General features: G+C 39.0%; 1 protein-coding gene across 1 annotated transcript in view; it reads right to left on the bottom strand.

Moving 5' to 3' along the window:
• PAK5 (p21 (RAC1) activated kinase 5) overlaps positions 1-23,015 on the bottom strand; it is a 419,074-nt gene that overhangs the window by 372,410 nt on the left and 23,649 nt on the right. The window lies entirely within an intron of this gene.

Genomic DNA, 23,015 nt, shown 5'->3' with positions numbered 1-23,015 from the left:
AAAGAGCTGACTCATTAGAAAAGACCCTAAAGCTGGGAAAGACAGAGAGGAGGAGAAGTGGGCAACAGAGGATGAGTTGGTAAATGGCATCACCGAGTTAATGGGCACACATTTAAGTAAACTTTGGGAGATATTGAAGGACAGGGAAGCCTGGTGTGCTGCAGTTCATGGGGTTGCAAAGAGTCGGATACAACTTAGTGACTGAACAATTCCTTGAAAACTCTGAGCTCTGGAACTCTTTATGATGTCATTTATTCTTTTAAGATGCATTGTCTTTACTGGCTCAATGTTTCCCACATTAAAAAAAAAAATATTTATAACCCAGGCCCCCTGCATTGGGAGCATAGACTCTGGGAGTTCAGATTGTTACCACTGGAGTACCAGAGAAGTCCCCTATATTTTTTAATTGATTCATAGCTCACCTTCCTTATATTTTTGTCCTAGAGCATCTGTATATTTATTTATAATGCTATTTAAACCAATTAAAATTTTTCTCACTGTTAAACTGCAAATAGATTCATGAAATCACAAATTTAATGTGCCTCTTATAGGTTTAGTGCATAAGTGCATAGTTGTTAATGATTTTGAAAAGTCTGGCTATGGAACTACCTAACAGTTTCTTCATCCATAACACACAAGGTAGGAAAACCACCTTTGGAGAACTCTCCTTGAAAGGTCACAAAGTTGGAATTTTATTCTGAGGAAGCCTCCTGAGTTATCCAACTTTAGGAAGCCCTTAACTACAGAATCCTATTTATTTCCTGATTTTCCATTCTGTAAGCATTTTTCTTCATGGATCCCTGCCTTTTCATGGTGAAAGGGTTTGCATAACTCACTGAAGCTATGAGCCATGCCCTGCAGGGCCACCTAAGATGGATGGGTCATAGTGAAGAGTTCTCAGAAAACTCAATATTAAAAAAAAAAAAAAAAGATCATGACATCTGGTCCTGTCACTTCATGGCATATAGAAGGGGGAATGATGGAAGCAGTGACCAATTTCTTCTTCTTGGGCTCTAAAATCACTGTGGATAGTATCTGTAGCCATGAAATTAGAAGACAATTGCTTCTTGAAAGGAAGGCTATGACAAACCTAGACAGGGTATTAAAAAGCAAAGACATCACTCTGCTGACAAAGATCCACATAGTCAAGATTATAGTCTTTCCAGTAGTCACATACAGACAGATGTGAGAGTTGGACCATAAAAAAGGCTGAGCGCCAAAGAATTGATGCTTTCAAATTATGGTGCTAGAGGGACTCATTAAGCCAGTCACTTTAAAGGACATCAACCCTGAATACTCACTGGAAGGACTGGTGCTGAAGCTGAGGCTCCTGAAGTGAACAGTCAACTCACTGGAAAAGACCCTGATGCTGAGAAAGATTGAAGGTAGAAGGAGAAGAAGGTGACAAAGAATGAGATGGCTGAATGGCATCACTGATTCCATGGGCATGAACTTGGGCAAACTCTGGGAGATGGTGAGGAACAGGGAGGCCTGACGTGCTGTAGTCCATGGGGTTGCAAAAAGTCAGACATGACTTGGCAATTGTACAACAACAACAAGCATTTTCATAACACTGAAGATCTGGCTTACAACACTCAAATGAGAGCCACTTTTCCAAAGATTCATGAGTATATTTCCCCAGCTATCCTTGCTGCTCAGTCTTTGGTCACAGATGCCCCTCACTGCTTCCTCTTCCTTTTGGACAGTGGTTCTGAGCCTTCTTTGCACCTGGAGGTCTTTCACAAATCATGATGTTCTAACACCTCAGATCAATTCAACCAGAATCACCTGGAATGGGGTCCAGATATCAGTATTTTTTATTTTTTTAATTGAAGTATAGTTGATTACAATTTTGTGTTTGTTTCAAGTGTACAGCAAAATGATTCAGTTATACATGTATTTTTTCAGATTCTTTACCCTTATAGCTTATTTCAAAACATTGAGTGGAATTCCCTGTGCTATACAGTAGGCCTTTGTTTGTTTTGTATATAGTAGTGTGTATATGTTAATCCCAACCTCCACCTCCTAATTTATTCTCCCCCACCTTTCCTTTTTGATAACCATACATTTGTTTTCTATGTCTGTAAGGCTATAAAGCTTCCCTGGTGACTCAACATGTAGCCAAAGTTGACAGCTACTCCTTCATAAAGGCACAAATATCAGCAAGACAAACCAAGAGTGTATCAAAGACAGTATTTACTAGATTTAATTTTCCAGATATTTGCTTTTTTGACATCTCCAAACACTACAATTTATAATTCCATCTCTTTATACCAAATTTGAAATAATATTTTGAGCTGTTAAAATTATCTCCTTGCAAAATGTACTCTACTGCTAATACTCCAATGGAAAATTAGTTTAATATGGATTAACAAAAATTATAAAGTTGGTTCTCCATTTCTTGACATAGATGAATAAAAGATCTACAAAGTTGTTACACTATAAATACACCCACATATATATACACATACACACACATATAAGTATACAGAGCTGGAGATACTCAGGAAGTAAGTCTTCAAATAACTCTAGTGATTGGGAAACATTACCAAGAGCAGCTCACAGAAGAGACATCTGGTCGCCACATCAGCAATGGAAGCAGTATAAGGGTTTATAGAGCTGCATGATTTGCTGCACATTTTCATACATTCTGTATTGCCTAAGCACTACTTGAATATCTTCTTAATGACTGTGGAATATTTAAATTGAGTAAAATGAGCACCAGACTGTTGACAAAGTGCTGGCCAATGATCCCCTCCTTACAAATTTTTCTGCCCCCAAATCTGATCAAATTTGATTTCTTGAAAAGCACTTATCCAGTTTTTGATAAGACTTACCAAAGACCACCCAGTAATTCTTAAAAGCTACTAAAATTCCCATACATCCTCTGTCTCCCACCTACCCCAAAAGAAATGTGTTCCCAACATTTAGAGAAAAGAGGAGAGAGAGAGAGAGGCTTTTCATTTGTTTTGTTAATAAAGAATGATCTAGTAAAATGGCACACTAAATGCTATTTAATCGTCAGGTCTAACAACATGGAGAGAAGAGAAGGGGGAGGAGGCACTGTGACCCAAAGCTGGCTCTGTCCACCCGGCATAGGGCACAGGACCCTGTGAAGCCAAATGGCCCATGGAACCCAATGACCACAGCTGCAGTCAACCCAGCTGGTCTCTACAACTAGAAACTCAGCCATTCCTATAGCTACATGTCTATCTAGGTCTTCAAAGTATGTAGTCCAAAACCTGAATACATGTATTTCTCTTAAAAATGTTATATTTAGGGGGAGGAGCCAAGATGGCAGAGGAGTAGAACGGGGAGAACACTTTCTCCCCCACAAATTCATCAAAAGAACATTTAAACGCCGAGTAAATTCCACAAAACAACTTCTGAATGCCGGCAGAGGACATCAGGCACCCAGAAAAGCAACCCAAGTCTTCAAAAGGAGGTAGGAAAAAATATAAAAGACAAAAAAAGAGACAAAGAGGGAGGGATGGAGTTCCATCCCGGGAAGGGAGTCTTAAAAAGAGAGAAGTTTCCAAACACCAGGAAACCTTCTCACTGCCAAATCTGTGCCGAGCTTTGGAAGCACAGAGGGCAACATAACAGGGAGGAAAAATAAATAAACGATAAAACCCACAGATTGCGAGCCCTACGGTAACTCCCCCAGAAAAGAAGCACCGCAGACGCCTGCACACGCCATTAGCAAGCGGGGGCTGGGCAGGGAGGTGCGGCGCGGGCTGCATTGCTTAGAGTAAGGACCTGGCCTGAATACCCTGAGCGCTATCTGAGAGAAATAATTTGGGCTAGCAAACCAGACTGTGGGATATCTACCACGCGAAAAGCCAGCCCTAACCTAAGACACCGCCAGGCCCGTGCACAGAACAAAGGACTGAACAGAGATAGCCAGCTGCAGACCATCCTCCTCCAGTGACAGGCAGCCAGAACCAGAAGGGGGCAATCGCAGTCCCAGAGAGATATTATCTATAAAACTGTAAGCAGGCCTCTTTGCTAACTAAAACTTCTTGGGGGTCTGGATGGTCAACATCTGCCTGAGAAGGTGTACACCTAGATAACCGAGTGGTGGGGAGGCAAAAAGTCGCAGCAATCACGCTCACCAAACACCTCATCACCTGAGCTGCTCGGACCTGGGAAGGGCACAAAACACAGGCCCAACCAAGTCTGCGCCTCTGAGGACTACCCAAGTGCCTGAACCTGAGCCGCTTGGACCTGGGAGGTGCAGGCAGCCCAAGGCTGGCCACGGATGGTTCCCGGCAGAGAAACCTAGAGCCTGAGCAGTGTGGGCAGGGAGGCTACAGGAGCCGTGAGCGGGGGCAGACCCAGTGTGGCTGAGACACTGCGAGCACACACCAGTGTTATTTGTTTGCAGCATCCCTCCCTCCCTCCCCACAGCGTGACTGAACAAGTGAGATTAAAAAAAAAAAAAAAAAAAGTGTCCTCCACTGTCCCCTTTGTGTCAGGGCAGAAACCAGACACTGAAGAGACCAGCAAACAGAAGAAGCTATAAGAGGGAACTGCCTTGGAAGCTACAGGCAATAGATTAAAACCCTGTGGTTACTACTGACTACATAGGAAGGGACCTATAGATCTTGAGAAATAAAGTGGGACCAAGGAACTAGCCAAAAATGAACTGAACCCACAATACTCACAACAAAACCAGAGAAAGTCCTAGATATATTTTTACTATTTTTATGATCATTCTTTCTTTCTTTTCTTTTTTTTTACTTTTTAAAAAAATTTTAAGTCCTCTATTATTCCTATAATTTTCACTTTTATAACCTATTACTTTGCAAAAAAGAAGACCGTTTTTTTATAGCAAATTTCATATGTATATTTTTAATAATTTTTGACCATTTTTTTTTCTTCTTTTCTTTAACATTGTATTTTTGAAATTCCAAACTCTACTCTAGATTTTTAATTTTAGCTTTTTGGTATTTGTTATCAATTTTGTACCTATAGTTTTTTTTTAAAATTTCTGTGACGTTTTTTTTTCCCTCTGTTTCTTTCTCTTCTTCTTTTATATAACATTGTATATCTGAAATTCCAAACTCTACTCTAGATTTTTAACTTTTGCTTTTTGGTATTAGATATCAATTTTGTACCTATATTTTCTTCATAATTTTCGCGACCTTGTTTGTTTTTTTTTGTTTGTTTTTTCTCTTTCTTTTCCTTCTTCTTTTCTTTAACATCGTATTTTTGAAATTCCAAACTCTACTCTAGATTTTTAATTTTTGCTTTTATGTATTTGTTACCAATTTTGTACCTTTAAGAACCCAATCTTCAGGACCCATTCTTCACTAGGGAGCGAGATTACTGGCTTGACTGCTCTCTCTACCTTTGGACTCTCCATTTTCTCCACCAGGTCGCCTGTGTCTCCTCCCTAACCCCTCTCTACTCTACCCAACTCTGTGAATTTCTGTGTGTTCCAGGCAGTGGAGAACACTTAGGGAACTGATTACTGGCTGGATCTGTCTCCCTCCTTTTCATTCCCCCCTTTTATCCTCCTGGCCACCTCTGTCTCCTTCCTCCTTCTTCTCTTCTCGGTATAACTCTGTGAACATCTCTGAGTGGTCCAGTTGTGGAGTGCACATAAGGAAGCGATTACTGGCTAGCCCACTCTTTCCTGTATTGATTCCACCTCATCTCATTCGGGTCACCTCTAACTCCCCCCTCCCTCTTCTCTTCTCCATGTAATGCTGTGAACCTCTCTGGGTGACCCTCATGGTAGAGAAACTTTTCATCTTTAATGTAGATGTTTTATCAATGGTGCTGTATAGAAGGAGAAGTTTTGAAACTACTGTAAAAATAAGACCAATAACTGGAAGCAGGAGGCTTAAGTCCAAACCCTGACTCCAGGGAACTCCTGACTCCAAGGAACATTAATTGACAGGAGCTCATCAAACGCCTCCATACCAACACTGAAACCAAGCACCACACAAGGGCCAACAAGTTCCATGGCAAGACATACCAAGAAAATTCTCCAGCAACAAGGAACACAGCCCTGAGCTTCAAGATACAGGCTGCCCAAAGTCACCCCAAAACCATAGACATCTCATAACTCATTACTGGACACTTCATTGCACTCCAGAGAGAAGAAATACAGCTCCACCCACAAGAACACTGACACAAGCTTCCCTAACCAGGAAACCTTGACAAGCCACCTGTACAATCCCACACACAGCGAGGAAACACCACAATAAAGAGAACTCCACAAACTGCCAGAATACAAAAAGGACACCCCAAAATCAGCAATTTAAACAAGGTGAAGAGACAGAGGAATACCCAGCAGATAAAGGAACAGGATAAATGCCCACCAAACCAAACAAAAGAGGAAGAGATAGGGAATCTACCTGATAAAGAATTCCGAATAATGATAGTGAAATTGATCCAAAATCTTGAAATCAAAATGGAATCACAGATAAATAGCCTGGAGACAAGGATTGAGAAGATGCAAGAAAGGTTTAACAAGGACCTAGAAGAAATAAAAAAGAGTCAATATATAATGAATAATGCAATAAATCAAATTAAAAACACTCTGGAGGCAACAAATAGTAGAATAATAGAGGCAGAAGACAGGATTACTGAATCAGAAGATAGAATGGTAGAAATAAATGAATCAGAGAGGATAAAAGAAAAACGAATTAAAAGAAATGAGGACAATCTCAGAGACCTCCAGGACAATATTAAACGCTACAACATTCGAATCATAGAGGTCCCAGAAGAAGAAGACAAAAAGAAAGACCATGAGAAAATACTTGAGGAGATAATAGTGGAAAACTTCCCTAAAATGGGGAAGGAAATAATCACCCAAGTCCAAGAAACCCAGAGAGTCCCAAACAGGATAAACCCAAGGAGAAACACCCCAAGACACATATTAATCAAATTAACAAAGACCAAACACAAAGAATAAATATTAAAAGCAGCAAGGGAAAAACAACAAATAACACACAAGGGAATTCCCATAAGGATAACAGCTGATCTTTCCATAGAAACTCTTCAAGCCAGGAGGGAATGGCAAGACATACTTAAAATGATGAAAGAAAATAACCTACAGCCCAGATTATTGTACTCAGCAAGGATCTAATTCAAATATGAAGGAGAAATCAAAAGCTTTTCAGACAAGCAAAAGCTGAGAGAATTCAGCACCACCAAACCAGCTCTCCAACAAATACTAAAGGATATTCTCTAGACAGGAAACACAAAAATGGTGTATAAATTCGAACCAAAACAATAAAGTAAATGGCAACGGGATCATACTTATCAGTAATTACCTTAAACGTAAATGGGCTGAATGCCCCAACCAAAAGACAAAGACTGCCTGAATGGATACAAAAACAAGACCCCTACATATGTTGTCTACAAGAGACCCACCTCAAAACAAGGGACACACACAGACTGAAAGTGAAGGGCTAGAAAAAGATTTTCCATGCAAATAGGGACCAAAAGAAAGCAGGAGTAGCAATACTCATATCAGATAAAATAGACTTTAAAACAAAGGCTGTGAAAAGAGACAAAGATGGTCACTACATAATGATCAAGGGATCAATCCAAGAAGAAGATATAACAATTATAAATATATATGTACCCAACACGAGAGCGCCGCAATATGTAACACAAATGCTAATAAGTATGAAAGGAGAAATTAACAATAACACAATAATAGTGGGAGACTTTAATACCCCACTCACACCTATGGATAGATCAATTAAACAGAAAATTAACAAGGAAACAAACTTTAAATGATACAATAGACCAGTTAGACCTAATTGATATCTATAGGACATTTCATCCCAAAACAATGAATTTCACCTTTTTCTCAAGCGCACATGGAAGCTTCTCCAGGATAGATCACATCCTGGGCCATAAATCTAGCCTTGGTAAATTCAAAAAAATAGAAATCATTCCAAGCATCTTTTCTGACCACAATGCAGTAAGATTAGATCTCAATTACAGGAGAAAAACTATTAAAAATTCCAACATATGGAGGCTGAACAATATGCTGCTGAATAACCAACAAATCACAGAAGACATCAAAAAAGAAATCAAAATTTGCATAGAAACGAATGAAAATGAAAACACAACAACCCAAAACCTGTGGGACACTGTAAAAGCAGTCCTAAGGGGAAAGTTCATAGCAATATAGGCATACCTCAAGAAACAAGAAAAATGTCAAATAAATAACCTAACTCTACACCTAAAGCAACTAGAAAAGGAAGAAATGAAGAACCCCAGGGTTAGTAGAAGGAAAGAAATCTTAAAAATTAAAGCAGAAATAAATGCAAAAGAAACAAAAGAGACCATAGCAAAAATCAACAAAGCCAAAAGCTGGTTCTTTGAAAGGATAAATAAAATTGACAAACCATTAGCCAGACTCATCAAGAAACAAAGGGAGAAAAATCAAATCAATAAAATTAGAAATGCAAATGGAGAGATCACAACAGACAACACAGAAATACAAAGGATCATAAGAGACTACTATCAACAATTATATGCCAATAAAATGGACAACATGGAAGAAATGGACAAATTCTTAGAAAAGTACAACTCTCCAAAACTGACCCAGGAAGAAACAGACAATCTTAACAGACCCATCACAAGCACAGAAATTGAAACTGTAATCAAGAATCTTCCAGTAAACAAAAGCCCAGGTCCAGACGGTTTCACAGCTGAATTCTACCAAAAATTTAGAGACCTATCCTACTCAAACTCTTTCAGAAAATTGCAGAGGAAGGTAAACTTCCAAACTCATTCTATGAGGCCACCATCACCCTAATACAAAAACCTGACAAAGATCCCACAAAAAAAGAAAACTACAGGCCAATATCACTGATGAACATAGATGCAAAAATCCTCAACAAAATTCTAGCAATCAGAATCCAACAACACATTAAAAAGATCATACACCATGACCAAGTGGGCTTTATCCCAGGGATGCAAGGATTCTTCAATATCTGCAAATCAATCAATGTAATACACCACATTAACAAAGTGAAAAATAAAAACCATATGATTATCTCAATAGATGCAGAGAAAGCCTTTGACAAAATTCAACACCCATTTATGATAAAAACTCTCCAGAAAGCAGGAATAGAAGGAACATACCTCAACATAATAAAGGCTATATATGACAAACCCACAGCAAACATTATCCTCAATGGTGAAAATATGAAAGCATTTCCTCTAAAGTCAGGAACAAGACAAGGGTGCCCACTTTCACCATTACTATTCAACATAGTTTTGGAAGTTTTGGCCATAGCAATCAGAGCAGAAAAAGAAATAAAAGGAATCCAAATTGGAAAAGAAGAAGTAAAACTCCCACTGTTTGCAGATGACATGATCCTCTACATAGAAAACCCTAAAGACTCCACCATAAAATTACTAGAACTAATCAATGATTATCGTAAAGTTGTAGCATATAAAATCAACACACAGAAATCCCTTGCATTCCTATACACTAATAATGAGAAAACAGAAAGAGAAATTAAGGAAACAATTCCATTCACCATTGCAATGGAAAGAATAAAATACTTAGGAATATACCTACCTAAAGAAACTAAAGACCTATATATAGAAAACTATAAAACACTGATGAAAGAAATCAAAGAGGACACTAATAGATGGAGAAATATACCATGTTCATGGATTGGAAGAATCAATATAGTGAAAATGAGTATACTACCAAAAGCAATTTATAGATTCAATGCAATCCCTATCAAGCTACCAACAGTATTCTTCACAGAGCTAGAACAAATAATTTCATAATTTGTATGGAAATACAAAAAACCTCGAATAGCCAAAGCGATCTTGAGAAAGAAGAATGGAACTGGAGGAATCAACCTACCTGACTTCAGGCTCTACTACAAAGCCACAGTTGTCAAGACAGTATGGTACTGGCACAAAGACAGAAATATAGATCAATGGAACAAAATAGAAAGCCCAGAGATAAATCCATGCACATATGGACACCTTATCTTTGACAAAGGAGGCAAGAATATACAATGGATTAAAGACAATCTCTTTAACAAGTGGTGCTGGGAAATCTGGTCAACCACTTGTAAAAGAATGAAACTAGAACACTTTCTAACACCATACACAAAAATAAACTCAAAATGGATTAAAGATCTAAACGTAAGACCAGAAACTCTCTGACATACACCACAGCAGGATCCTCAATGACCCACCTCCAAGAATATTAGAAATAAAAGCAAAAATAAACAAATGGGACCTAATTAACCTTAAAAGCTTCTGCACATCAAAGGAAACTATTAGCAAGGTGAAAAGACAGCCCTCAGAATGGGAGAAAATAATAGCAAATGAAGCAACTGACAAACAACTAATATCAAAAATATACAAGCAACTCCTACAGCTCAACTCCAGAAAAATAAATGACCCAGTCAAAAAATGGGCCAAAGAACTCAATATACATTTCTCCAAAGAAGACATACAGATGGCTAACAAACACATGAAAAGATGCTCAACATCACTCATTATCAGAGAAATGCAAATCAAAACCACTATGAGGTACCATTTCACACCAGTCAGAATGGCTGCAATCCAAAAGTCTACAAATAATAAATGCTGGAGAGGGTGTGGAGAAAAGGGAAGCCTCTTACACTGTTGATGGGAATGCAAACTAGTACACCACTATGGAAAACAGTGTGGAGATTCCTTAAAAAACTGGAAATAGAACTGCCTTATGATCCAGCAATCCCACTGCTGGGCATACACACTGAGGAAACCAGAAGGGAAAGAGACACGTGTACCCCAATGTTCATCGCAGCACTGTTTATAATAGCCAGGACATGGACGCAACCTAGATGTCCATCACCAGATGAATGGATAAGAAAGCCATGGTACATATACACAATGGAGTATTACTCAGCCATTAAAAAGAATACATTTGAATCAGTTCTAATGAGGTGGATGAAACTGGAGCCTATTATACAGAATGAAGTAAGCCAGAAAGAAAAACACCAATACAGTATACTAACGCATATATATGGAATTTAGAAAGATGGTAACAATAACCCTGTGTACGAGACAGCAAAAGAGACATTGATGTATAGAACAGTCTTATGGACTCTGTGGGAGAGGGAGAGGGTGGGAAGATTTGGGAGAATGGCATTGAAACATGTATAATATCATGTATGAAACGAGTTGCCAGTCCAGGTTCGATGCACAATACTGGATGCTTGGGGCTGGTGCACTGGGACGATCCAGAGGGATGGTATGGGGAGGGAGGAGGGTTCAGGATGGGGAACACATGTATACCTGTGGCGGGTTCATTTCCATATTTGGCAAAACTAATACAATATTGTAAAGTTTAAAAATAAAATTAAAAAAAGAAAAGAAAAGAAAAAGTTAAGGTATCATAAGCTCACACAGCCAGTCAAGCAATGCAAAGCTGGTGGTGGAAAAAGTCACTGTGCTCCCTAAGCCCTCTGCACACCTCCTTCACATCCCACCTCCATTTCCTGTGGAGTCAGAATGTCTTGTTCAAACACTAGCTGCACCAGTTTCCCACTTAGTGACTTGGGACAAGGTAACTTCATCTCCATCAGCACCAGTTTCCCTATTTTTATAATAGGGAAAATTATAGCAATTACAGCACCTATCTCACATATAAGTGTGTGTGCTTAGTTGCTCAGTAGTGTACAACTCTTTGTGATCCTATGGACTGTAGTAGCCAGGCTTCTCTGTCCATGGGATTCTCCAGACAAATATACTGGAGTGGGTTGACCTTTCCTACTCTAGGGTATCTTCCTGACCCAGGGATTAAACCCTCATCTCTTACATCTCCTGCATTGGTACGAGAATTCTTTACCACTGAGCCACCTAGATATCCCAGTAAGCAGCAAACCAGGAGATAATTTATACCAAAAACTCCGAAGTATTTATCTACTGAGCAGTTTCCCACAAGAGAAAGAAAGAAATTGGAAAAAGGACATATTTCTTTTAAGAATCAGATGAAAATGTTCATTGTGATTTCTTGATAACAAATGTACTCTGGCCTTTGTCTCTCTTTGTCTCATTATCTAACTGTATTATTAATAAATACTACTCTTATACCTAAAACTTTAAGTAGGAGAGTATAAATGCCATAAGGTTAATGTCTATATACTATTTATTCTTTCCAACTCATTCTTTCAATGCAGGGATTGAACCCAGGTCTCCTGCATTGCAGGTGGATTCTTTACCAGCTGAGTCACCAGGGAAGCCCAGAAATACTGGAGTGGGTAGCCTATCCCTTCTCCAGTGGATCTTCCCAACCCAGGAATCGAATCGGGGTCTCCTGAATTGCAGGTGGATTCTTTACCAGCTGAGCCACAAGGAAGCCCATATACTACTTATTTTCTAAAATTAACTTTCCAGTCCCAACTATGAGTTGTTGGAAAAACAATACTTGAGATGAGATGTTTTGAGTCATTACTTTGTGCCAGGCCTTGGTCTAAACACTTTTTGTTCCTTAAAATACATATATAGTCTCACATGTAGGTACTATATATATATATATATATATATATATTTTTTAAGGAATGAAAAGCTATATATACATATTATATATAGTCTCACATATATATACTATATATATATATATATATATTTTTATATATATATTTTTTTTTAGAACAAAAGTGTCTAGACCAAGGTCTGGCACAAAGCAAGAACTCAAAACATTAACTATTATTTCTCTTTTACATCCAAAATTCCTTGAAGTAAATATATATTACTTCATTATAATGTACTTCATTATAGTATACATGCCTATATAATAATGGATTGATTAAAATGAAAGGTACTGGGGTTGGTTAAGCCTGGTTTGGAAATCAAAGCCATTCATTAAATCTGCTTTTCAAGGAACAATTTTAAGTGCCAACATGTGCTAACCACTGTTTTAGTTCCTGGTGATAGAATATTAAGACAAAGGACACTGTTATGATACTAAAAGGTCAAGCTACAATCTAGGAGAAAATATTTGTAAAATATAGACGTAACAAAGGACTTTTATTTTGAATATATTTTTAAAACCTCATAATCAATAAGAAAAACAGCCCAATTTTTTAAGTGAACAAAATATTTAAACAGATGCTTCACTAAACAAGATATACAAATGGCAAGTAACACATTAAAAACACTCGACACCATCAACCATTAGGGAAATATGAATTAAAACCATGAGACGCCACCACTCCCACTAGATGAGATAAAATGAAAAACAAAAATTGTTCAAAGTGCTGGGAAGGATATGGACAACTGGAATTACACAGAAAACAGGCTGACAGTTTCTTATGGAGTTAAGTTGACCTGCCATATGACCTAGCAATTCCACACTTAGATACAATACACAAGGGAAGTGAAAGCACGTGCATGAAAGTTTTATATGTCAACATTTCTAGCAGCATATTTACAATGGACAAAAAAACTGGAATCAAGTCAAATGTCCATCAATAGATGAATGGATAAGCTGTAGTATATTCATACAATAAAATACTACTCATCAACAGCAGGAAATAAACTGTTGATACGTGCAACAACATGACTTTCAAAGTAACTATGCTAAGTGGAAAGAAAAGAGTATATTGTTTATGATCCAATTTATATAAGATTCTAAAAAATGCAAAGTAATGTATAAGTGACAGAAAGCAAATTGGCAGTTGCCTGGGATGGGAAATGCAGGGAGAAGAGGGAAACAGCAATTATAAGGAGCAAGATCAGACTTTTGGAGGTGACTGTGTCACTATCTTGGTTGTGGTAATGGTTTTATGGGTGTATACAATAATCAAAACTCAGTGTAAAAAATATATATGGATTATTATATAACAATTATGTGGCAATAAACCTGAAAGAGAAACATAAGCAAGACAAAAATGTAAAACAAGGCCTTTACCTTTGTAAGACTAGATTTTAATGGGAGTGGAGTTAGACAGTGTTTAAATAAATACATACCACATAGTTTATACCACATAGTTTCAGAATTAAAATCAATTCCCACAGTGCTCACCAAAAAATATATATTCAAGAATGTCATCACAGCATTGTTTGTAATAGCCCCAAGCTGAAAATGAGTAAATGCCCATCAACAGCAGCACAGATGAAATAAATTAGGTATATACACAGTGAAGTGAAGTTGCTCAGTTGTGTCCGACTCTTTGCAACCCTGTGGACTAGAGCCTACCAGGCTCCTCCGTCCATGGGATTTTCCAAGCAAGAGTACTGGAGTGGGTTGTTATCTCTTTTTTTAGGGGATCTTCCCAACCCAGGGATTGAGCCCAAGTCTCCTGCATTGTAGGCAGATGCTTTACCATCTGAGCCACTAGGGAAGTCCACATATATATACATATATACACAGAGTGGAACACTATACAGCACTGAAAATGAATAAATTAGTTCTACATATAAAAACATGGGAGAATATCAGAAATGAAACACTGAAGGAACAAAGCTGGGCCCAGATAAGGACTTCTGAGATTCCAACTGTGGTCACTGCCAATAGAGGTCAGGACAGCAGTTACCCTGAGCTCATAGTGACTCCAAGGGAACACCAGGAGGGCTTCTGGGTGCTGATGACATTCTCTGTCTTAAGATCCCTGTACTTTTTTTATATATGTTAATCTTCAATAAAAAATGTTTTATTTTTTCAATTTTATTGAAGTATAGTTGGTTTACAATGTTAAATATATATGTGTATATATATATTACATACATATATACAAAAATATATATATGTATATATATTACATATATATACAATACATATGTATATATATTATATATATATTCTTTTCCATTATGGTTCATCACAGGATATTGAATATAGTTCCCCGTGCTACTATTGTAGAACCTTGTTGATGATCCATTACATATACAATAGTCTGCACCTGCTAATCGCCAAACTCCCAGTCTTTCTCTCTCCCACCCCCTCTCTCCCTTGGCAATCACAAGTCTGTTCTCTATCTGTGACTACGTTTCTGTTTTGTAGATAGGTTCCTTTGTGCTGTAGTTTAGATTCCACATATAAGTGATACCATATGGTATTTGTCTTCTCTTTCTGACATACTTCATTTAGTATGATCATCTCTAGGCCTATCCATACTGCAAATGACATTGTTTCATCCTTAATAAAAATATTTTAAATAAAATTAATATGAAGTCACATGATATGATAGGGATTGCCTGGCTATTTGAGGCTGGACATCAGAAACACTCTTTGAGCAGGAAGTACTGAATTTGAGCCCTCAGCAATAAGAATGAACCAGGTGGGGCCAGACACAACCAGACTCCAGTACTGGCATCTTCCCTGAAGGCTCACAGCTGACCCTTTGTCATCATAAAATCATAAAAAATCACAAAAATCATCAGCTACCTTTGTCACATAAAATTCAGCTGGCATTTTCAAAAAAATATTCATCTGCTTCTGTTGTGAAAATTAAAGAAGGCTGAGCTTCTTTTGAAAAGGAAAACAGAGAAAAACGTAAATTCAGAAAGAACACCCCCTTGAAGTATATTTCTGCTCACTGTTCTTTATGCCTTTTGGTCTAAGAAAATATCTCAGAAAAAACCTTTCTTTTCTGGAGAGAGAGGAGAACTTAAACGTTTCTTCTCTTTTCTGGAGAAGAAGGTGGAGAAATACATGCATTTTTCAAAAAGGTAATCCAAAAGGGGGTAAAAGGAAGAGAAAGGGGGTAATCTGAACTGTCCCTCCATCAACATGGGACCACCAGTTCACAGGGCCAAATTTTATAGAAGACTAAGGATGTGCAAGAACCAACAATGCAAACCGTGTCAGGGAAAGCAAATACACCTGAACAGATGCACACAAATACTGAGGTCCCTCAGGCCACTAATACATTAATCTTTGAATGGACAGATGAAATTATCATAAAGTATTTACCTGATAAAATCCCATGAAAAAAGACTGGAAACATGGTTTCAGAGAGGCTGGAATGAGACAGAATTCCAAGCCTGCCACTTTCTCAAGATGAAGCAGTAGGATAGCACGATACGGGCCAGATCAGAACCCACTAGGCACCAAACTCTCACAAGTTGGTAGAGCTTATTCAGGTGAATACCCCCACAGCAGAGCTTTGCTATAGAAATGCTGGCACGGATACAGTTTCCCACTACATTGCTGGCACAGTAACTGAGTCTGGCAGCCAGAATTGGTGTAGGCAGTGTGGCCAGCAAATTGCTGAAGATGATGAAGATGGCCGCACTGACGACAAACTGTTCCGTGATGATGGATGGGTGGTGCAGGCAGACGGCCACACATCGGTCCTAAGCCGCGGCCAGAAAGGTGGAGGACTCCACGGGAAGGAACGTAATCATGACAACATCTGCAGGAAGCAGCCCATAGAGCTGATGGGCTTCATGTCGAGCCAGAAGATGAGCAGGGCCTGCCGGAATTTTTATCTTCAAGAGCTGTGCACTCACTCCCACCCTAGGGTACCAACCCTAGGATAGTCCTTAGAAAACTTCAACCACTCATATCCCCAAACCACAGTCCCATAATCCTAGCTGGAACAGTGTCCTAATTTCAGATACCTTCTATGTGCATCCCAACCTCCAGAGCCTGATTTATACACTTTTCAACTATAGACCACACCCTTTTGTTTAAAAACATTTATTTCTAGTCTGTCTTCTCTTGATCTCTAGAGTTCTTACCCTAACTTCAGATGGACACATCTGCTCATCTAAATGTATTGCAAGGACATCAAATCCAGTAAGTCCAATACTTAGATCTGGACACTCTCCAACCTGTCCTTATACATAAGAAACATTTTCCAATTATTCCTACCTAAGTATATGACATAAATATACATCTAGTTATTTTTTATACATTTTTAAAGTTTTTTAAATGTTGACCAGTTTTAAAGGCTTTATTGAACAATAAATATTGTTACCAAAAAAAAAAAAAAATGCATGAACATCCCAAACCAAACAAAATGTTAGGTGTACAATGTTGAAGTAGAACCGAGGCTGGCAGATAGGGCTGTAGCAATAATATGAACAAGTGACTGGATATCATTTCAACTAAATAATAATAGCAAAATAACAGTAGTTACCAAAGTACTTTCCAATTGATCTCATTCAAAAGATGAACCTAATAAAACATAAAGCTATAAGGACAACACAATAGCAAATCACAGAGAGGAAAATATACTCTTTGTTAGAAAGTCAAAAAAAGAAATCATCAGAAGTTCAGGGCTTGGGTGTATATACTTCATGTTACTTCCATGCAACAGTCAATATGCCCCTACTAACCCATTTAATTTCCCTGAGAAACATTTAGGTTGCAATTATCACTGATTTTCTTCCCATTAAGAGAGGGTTTGAATATGCAAATGACTTTCATTATAATTTCATACTAAATCAGTATATCCACCCAAATCTATTTCTTACCAAAGTTCCAAAATAGAAAAGCAGATGTACAATGGCAAAATTAGGACACCAAGATGAAAAGCGAAGATCATGAGGATGAGGGAAAAGAATCTATGTAGAGTGTCTTTGGAAGCTGCTATTTCTAGGAAAAATAGATATTTTCAAATATAATGAGTCCAATCAATTAACACTGCCCAAATTATGTGGCCAGGGAAAATGCACTGGGCCAGAAAACTTTGTAGAAAATATAATTACATTGGGAAATTTTACTTTTATCCACTCTAAGGAAAAAAAAAAAAACAAACTGTTTTCAAGATCACATCCACTGTTCCTGCTTCTGATAATGGCATCCTGATAATCATTATGGGCTTCCCTGGTGGCTCAGAGGGTAAAGTGTTATGGGGCTTCTCTCTTCCCACTCTTTGTCCAGATGGTTTGGGAAAAAGTCATTCTACTCTGACTTCTGACTCCAGGGATGGATTTGGACTCCCTCTCAAGGAGTCAATGAAAAACAAACATTCCCTCAGGAGACATGAATTAGACTAGGAATGGACACTGTTATCTGACCTACAAAAGTACTGCTGCTACTAAGGACACTGCTACACAGTGTCCGACTCTGTGCAACCCCGTAGACAGCAGCCCACCAGGCTCCCCCGTCCCTGGGATTCTCCAGGCAAGAACACTGGAGTGGGTTGCCATTTCCTTCTCCAATGCATGTAAGTGAAAAGTGAAAGGGAAGTCGCTCAGTCGTGTCTGACTCTTAGCGACCCCACGGACTGTAGCCCACCAGACTTCTCCATCCATGGGATTCTCCAGGCAAGAGTACTGGAGTGGGGTGACAAAAGTACTACTGGGATTCAAACCTGAGACCTGAAATCTAAACCCGGAGCAGTGGGAGTGGGTGTGGGGAAGGGGGTTGTCTTGCCAAGAAAATGGGAGGCCATGCCAGAGAATGAAGCCCACAAAGAAACAAACAGAGGTGAGAGAAGGAGAAGAAAGGACACCATAATAGTTTTGTGCTCTTGATCCAGCTGTACTTCTGGACTTTTCAGCTATACAGATGAATAACTTCCTAATTTGCTTGGTACCCTTTGGCTTGGATTTTCAAGCTGAGTCTTTTTCAAGCAAAAGAATCCTGTTGAAGATACTCATTCTCTACTTCCCATAGCATCTGGCTGCAAATATAACTTTAGCTGAATCAAGACATAGAGATCAGGAAAAGGAAAGCTTATTTTCTTTAAAAGTATTTGATAAATAAAATTTTATTTGATAAATAAAATTCAAACTTCACCTTGGTACAAAAGACCCCTCTTAATTAAACTGGGCCAATCTTACTTTTTAAGGCTTCCCAGGTGGAGGTAAGAACTTGCTTGCCAATACAGGAGATGTTTAAGAGACACAGGTTCAATCCCTGGGTAGGGAAGATCCCCTGGAGAAGGGCATGGCATCCCACTCCAGTATTCTTGTCTGGAGAATCCCCATGGACAGGGGAGCCAGACAGGCTATAGTTTATGGGGTCACAAGAAGTTGGACATGACTGAAGCAACTTAGCATGCAAACTTCTTTTTTTCTGGTAGATACAAAGCAAATGTATACTTACAATTTTAATTTGTAGTTTAATCTCTTAAATATAAGAGACAGTTTCATTCATACAAATTGATGGAAGTACATAAAAATGTGAGGATCTCTGAATCAGCTGCCTCAGACTCTGAATTTCTGCACAAAGTATTTCATGCCCTCGCCAGTCTCCTTAAGATTACTATCACCATCACTGTAACCACCACAAACTTCTTCTTCAAACTGAATAGGTAACTTTCTGTCCTTCAAAGATTTTTTTAATAAAAATTTATTTATTTTAATGGGAGGCTAATTACTTTACAATATTGTATTGGTTTTGCCATACATCAACATGGATCCACCATGGGTGTACATGTGTTCCCCATCCTGAACCCCCCTCCCACCTCCCTCCCCGTACCATGCCTCTGGTACGTACCATGCCAGTGCACCAGCCCCAAGCATCCTGTATCCTGCATTGAACCTGGACTGGTGATTTGTTTCATATATGATATTATACATGTTTCAATGCCATTCTCCCAAATCATTCCACCCTCTCCCTCTCCCACAGAGTCTAAAAGACTGTTCTATACATCTGTGTCTCTTTTGCTGTCTCGCATACAGGGTTATTGTTACCATCTTTTCTAAATTCCATATATATGCTTTAGTATACTGTATTGGTGTTTTTCTTTCTGGCTTACTTTACTCTGTATAATAGGCTCCAGTTTCATCCACCTCATTAGAACTGATTCAAATGTATTCTTTTTAATGGCTGAGTAATACTCCATTGTGTATATGTACCATAGCTTTCTTATCCATTCATCTGCTGATGGACATCTAGGTTGCTTCCATGTCCTGGCTATTATAAACAGTGTTGCAATGAACATTGGGGTACACGTGTCTCTTTCAATTCTGGTTTCCTCAGTGTGTATGCCCAGTAGTGGGATTGCTGGGTCATAAGGCATTTCTATTTCAGTTTTTTAAGGACTCTCCACACTGTTCTCCCAGAGAAGGCAATGGCAACCCACTCCAGTACTCTTGCCTGGAAAATCCCATGGACGGAGGAGCCTGGTAGGCTGCAGTCCATGGGGTCGCTAGGAGTCGGACACCATTGAGTGACTTCACTTTCGGAAATGGCAACCCACTCCAGTGTTCTTGCCTGGAGAATCCCAGGGATAGGTGAGCCTGGTGGGCTGCCATCTATGGGGTTGCACAGAGTCAGATACGACTGAAGCAACTTAGCAGCAGCACACTGTTCTCCATAGTGGCTGTACTAATTTGCATTCCCACCAACAGTGTAAGAGGGTTCTCATTTCTCCACACCCTCTCCAGCATTTATTGCTTGTAGACTTTTGGATAGCAGCCTTAAAAAGGCTTCAGACAGAAACTTTGAGCTTCCCACCCACCAAGTTTCACTGAATCTATCTTATCTTCATTTCTGCATCAGGAGAATAAGCGTCTTGTCTATTCCTCTGTGTGCCTGTACTCTGAGTTCATCTCCAAACATCAATTATCAGATGTCTCAACTATAAAAGTCCATCTCTAATTCACAGCTGAATACATCCTATCAACATTTAAACATGCTCATCTCATCAATTTTTATATAAAATGCTCTCCCTCAGTTCAACATCCTATTTCAGTTATACCTTCTAGAACTGTCTTCACTCACTGTCTCCTTATATATTAATACCTGCTCACCATCGCAGCATCCTCAAAGGAGAAATGAAGGCAATGTGCACTCCCACGGGGATCACTGTTTGGCTTAAGGAACAAGAACAGGTGAAATATTTTACACAAAGCCCAATACATAGTCACAACATGTACAGCTGGCCTTTGAACAACATAAGTTACTTACAGGCTGGTTTTTTTCAACAACAAATACTACAGTTGTAACATTAGTTGGTTGAACCCAGGGATGCAGAACTTTGGATACAAAGGACTTATATAAAAAGGGCTGACAAAGGAATTCCCTGGTGGTCCAGTGGTTAGGACTCTGTGCTTTCGCTGCCAAGAGCATGGTTTCAATCCCTGGTCAACAAACTAAGATCCCACAAGTTAAGACAGTTAAAAAAAAAAAAAAAAAAAGCTGACTGTAAATTATATATAGATTTTTTACTGGATGGAAGGTCAGTGCCACAAATTCCTGTGTTGCTCAAGGGTCAACTTTATTTAGGAAAGATTTATTGAGCAACTCTGTGTGAAGGGTGTCATGTGAGAGGCTTTATTATTAATATAAACACATAAAATCTAACTTCTTCCCTGAAGCCTCTCACAGTACAGAGTGAGATCAAGAGAACAGAAAATATGATCGCACGGTATGCTGAGCCATTCCATAGAGTCTGGACCAAATCAATGGCAAGACAAGCAGAAACACAGCAGAAGGCCAGGCAGGCTGTAATCCTGGAGGACTACAGCACTCCAGGAGGCCTCGTTCACATGGACCAGAGGGTAACGATGCTCCCTTAGCTTTATAACATGGAAGTCCTGAATATAAAGGAATTGGATAGTGAACCTGGAAGTTTGGTCTGAAGTGAAGTGAAGTGAAAGTCACTTAGTCATGTCAAATTCTTTGCAAGTCCATGGAATCTCCAGGTCGGAATACTGGAGTGGATAGCCATTCCCTTCTCCAGGGGATCTTCCCAACCCAAGGATTGAACCCTGGTCTCCTGCATTGTGGGCAGATTCTTTACTGTCTGAGCCACCAGGGAAGCCCAAGAATACTGGAGTGGGTAGCCTAACCCTTCTCCAGCGGATCTTCCCAACCCAGGAATCAAACAGGGGTCTCCTGCATTGCAGGTGGATTCTTTACCAGCTGAGCTACCAGGGAAGCCCATCTAGAAAGGGCAAATCTGCAACACTTAGGTTCAAGGATTCGAGCCACCAATGATGTTAAAGAAGGACTCAATGCTGATGTTCCAAAGCCTACTCAGGACTACTCTTCCACAGACTCTGACAGCTCTCCCCCAATTTCTTCTCTTTATTCCTTTAGGAACACCAGAAATTGTGAAAGGGTGCTCTACAGGTTACTCTGCTCCAGATGGGAAAGCTCCAGCAGCTATGGTGCTGACATGAGAAAAATCTAGAAGACTCCATGCTATACCAGTGAGGATGAGTGTTTTTAAAAACCATACCTCAAATCCAAGGCTTAACAGCTATTATCTTAAGAAGACAAAGATCTGGGGCCTGTTAAGCATGAATACCCTACTGGCAATCACTGGTAAGACTTCCTCAACTTTGAATACCCTTGTTGCCCTACAATTGTTTGAAGCTGATGGACACTTTAAAAATACTTTCCCAACCATCCTAAACCACCCCAACTGATACATTCTCATCAAGGGAATCTTTCTGGGTTATTTTTTAATATCCCCCAGCCGACTAACTGCCTGCCCAATATCCATTCCTCACTTCTTACTGATCAAGTACATTTCAATATGCAATTAAAATTCACCAACATTGGGATTTTCCTGGCAGTTCAGTGATTAAGACTCCACATTCCCAATGTAGGGGGCATGGGTTTGATCCCAGGTTAGGGAAGATCTGGCATACTGCATGGCATGGCCAAAAAAGAAAAAAAAAATCACCAACATTTATTGTATATCCACATATTAAAATGACCAAGACTTGTTCCTCTGCCCTCAGCATACCTGTTACACACTCTTCTTTCTCCATGCAAAACTATTTTTAGTCTGGGGTTTCTAGCAAGACCTAGACTCAAAATCATGTTTATTATCCATGGCAATATATATAAATTTTATTTTTATTTTCTCCAACTTTCCCTACTTTGATGATATCTGTTCCCTCCCTTTAAAATGACCATGGCCTGAGCCACATTATTTGGGACACAGAGTTCCATTAATGCCTTGGAGGAGATGCCTTACCCACTGGTCCGCCACTGCCCTAAAAGAATGTAATTGCATTACATGGGTAAATGATTTACTCCTGGGGAATATATCATTCTTTCTGATGCATTACAAGGTCAATTGTAGCCTTACTCCTGTCCCAATTTTCGGCATTAGATGCGTTTAACAGTTACATGCTTAATTATCTAAGACTCCATTTCAGCA

This window comes from Bos mutus, chromosome 13 (genome assembly GCF_027580195.1).
Source record: "Bos mutus isolate GX-2022 chromosome 13, NWIPB_WYAK_1.1, whole genome shotgun sequence".
Taxonomy (NCBI): Eukaryota; Metazoa; Chordata; class Mammalia; order Artiodactyla; family Bovidae; genus Bos; species Bos mutus.
The sequence above is the reverse complement of the archived record's forward strand: the minus strand, read 5'-3'. Positions and strand labels throughout refer to the sequence as shown.